Source organism: Anarrhichthys ocellatus, unplaced genomic scaffold, assembly GCF_004355925.1.
Source record: "Anarrhichthys ocellatus isolate YVR2014 unplaced genomic scaffold, GSC_Weel_1.0 scaffold15, whole genome shotgun sequence".
NCBI classification, from domain to species: Eukaryota; Metazoa; Chordata; class Actinopteri; order Perciformes; family Anarhichadidae; genus Anarrhichthys; species Anarrhichthys ocellatus.
The window spans coordinates 4,716,177-4,719,327 of NW_022280045.1; positions in this window are offsets into that span (position 1 = coordinate 4,716,177).

Sequence of the window (3,151 nt, forward strand, 5' to 3'; positions counted from 1 at the left end):
ACAAATCTGCCTGCCACTGACTGTATGCATGCTTAAGGTAGATTAACTGAAAGTCTCTATGCAGTAGTATTTTAGAGGTTATCTTCAGTCCTGTCCCACATATTTGATATTACATCACTCTCGCGTAAAATATCCCCAATGAACAGTTTGACAATAAATAAAAGTCTTGAGGGAATGCATCCATAAATGTGATATACTGTTGAATTGTGTAGCTTGTACATCCAAGGACTCCTGTTCTGACTGCAGATATAAACCTTTACCTCCACTTTCCCACTCAGTAGGAGAGAGCGCTCTTTCTCCTTGTTTCTAATTCTGTTGCAGAATGCTCCAAGAGGCCACGTCAAACCTGGTTGAAGGATAATCAATAACAGGTACGGACGTGTATTACGATGCACATGCTTTTGAATTCAAAAGAACAATTTTTCTGCAGCACTTAGACGTGAACAAAGAAGACAAATAGTGACTAGGTTTTCCGTTCACGAAAGGAGATGGAGAAATTAATAAATAAAAGTTTGAATTTGAATACAGATTGACCACAAGCGAATGTGACTTGTTTTATTATTCAAAAGATTAAAACCCACCACCGTGTAATAATAATTTCACCACTTGGACATGCAAATCCTCAAGTCAATAGCTTGTCACAAATTACTCTGAGCTTATGTTATAGTATATCTCAGACTTGCCACAACAACCTCTTCCATGCATGATATTTAAAAACTAAAGTTTACTGCTTATAAACTTGTGCTGTGTACATTTGGTGTATAATTTCTTCAGTCCATCGTCAATAAAAGCTTTGACACTGATGGCATAATAATGGTGTTTAGTTCATGTGTCAAAGAGTGATCATAATCCGCTGGAAGGTCGGCTTCTGACGTTGTCTCCCGTTTAATTTGTAATATATATACAAAGCCCACTGCAACACATTTATCTGTGCTGGAGCATCTAAAAGTGGGACTCTTTATAGACGCTCGCCTTCCTTCTCTTTAGCCAGTCAGCAAACAAAGGGCTACACGCTAATCTTATCATCATTACATTATGTATTTGTGCTGCCGAGATTACCGACATATCCCCTATAGCTTCTAGAGGATATACATGTCTAAGATAAACACCCCTTAAACCTATGCCTTAGACACAAAAACACGCACATTCAGAGTAGCAAGAAAACAGCCATGCACAAACAGTAGCCCTATGTGTATTGTGTGTTGTGTGAGCATGCATACACAAAATACAATGTCAACCGAAGCAATTTAATGCAATATAAATGAGCTAGCTATTTACACAGTAAGGACTGTGATATGGGAAATGCTGCGCTCACACAGTTGATACACTCTAATATCGCTCTTATACTCAGGCTGTCGGCATGCAAGGGCAAATGCTGTGGATGCATGAAAGACAGTCCCACACAGCACAGACCTACAGTTTGTCTCTGAGATAAGCACAACACGACTGCCATCCGAGCGAGAAGTCACTGCAAAAAACACCGAAATAAACCAATATATATAATATGCAAAACAAACCACTGCCCTTATCGTAAGCTACTACAGTGTATCCCAATAACCTGGTCCTAAAATTGGCTTATGCTCATTTTAGTGCCAAACATTGTATTCATCCATTTCATTTTTGACATAACGCTAACATCAAACTTGTGTCTGCTTTGCAGCAAGTCCTCCAGACTACAACCAAGCGTGTCAGTGTCCTTCAAAACGACACATCTCACCGCCCTAACATGCAGGTACTAGAAGTACTTGGTTTCGGATGGGGAAGGATAGGTGTAGGTATAAAAACTTAACTTGTTGTTAAGGTTACAAAAAGATCATGATTTGGGTTTAATCGAGACTCAGTGTCTATGGCTACGCTAGCAGCTCTGTGAGGACGCACAGAGGCACTTTGAACTAAATTCTTATTTCAGTATGCAATACCTTTTTTAATTTTATCCATTGTACATCCAGTACTATGTCAATGTAAGAACAATTCCAGCCTGCACAGTTATGCCGTCATGGCGGCTATGGACACTGGATATACAGCATAACCTGTTTTTATGGGGTATGTTGTATCAGGGTGTATCAGGGTTGGAGCCTGTGTGTAGTTGTTTCTTGTTTCTGTTTTTGATTGTACTTCTAAAAGTTTAAAATGGGAAAAAAACATGCGAGTTGGGCATTTTCCTACTAATAATCAATGTTGTTTTAACGACGACCATGACCTTTCCTTTATCTTAACCAAAACGATTTTAGTCATTCTACCAGCGGTACTCTACACATGAGAATATTGGATAGTCTACCACTTTAGTCCACACTGAAATATCTCAAAAACATAGGATGGATTATTTTCAAACTTGGTACAGATAGTCATATTACTTTCAGGATGAATAGTATCACCAATAGTAATTGGTGATACCCCGACTTTTCATTTAGTCCCATCATCAGGTCAATATTTAAATCTGTCCATGTACACAGTCGGGGTCAATTTGTTTCCCAATACTTATACTTAGTTAACAAATTATTTTAACTTTAGGGGCAGGCCCAGGAAAGATGAGTCAAGGACGCCTCACTTGATTTACATTTTTCACACACTGCTAAAGCCGTATGCATAAACATGAATGTGATGCATGACCTTAAACTGTACTAACTGAGGTCTAGCATTAATGGAAAACTCTTTGATCAAGTCACACACTTTTTTGATTAATCCACCCACCCTGACCCCCTCTTTATGAGGTTTTGTTGCTCGATAACAATATTACACCACTTGCACCTTCGTCATGCATTTCTTCGAACAACAAAGGCTGTTTTCTTGTGAGAACAGTCTCCTGCTCAGAGTGGAAATGAGAAGATTTTGGAGATGCAGTTGGCACGCATAAATATTAAAGAAATGTCTGGATTTAACATTAAACAATTTCCAGTGTTGAACATAATCCAGGGTTTTGTAGAATTCAATATGTATGTTCTGTTTGGCAATGTGTATGAATATAGATATTTTGCACAACAGCTTCATACAAAACAATAATATTGAAGCTTGTGGAAGCAACAAAATATTGCCTGTGTATTCTAATATGTTCTCTGAGTACAGCACATCTGCAAACATGGCTCACAGTAACCTACTTTTTATAGTGATGGGCAGATTTTTTTTCTGTCTCCAGGTGTTAATGTGATAATGG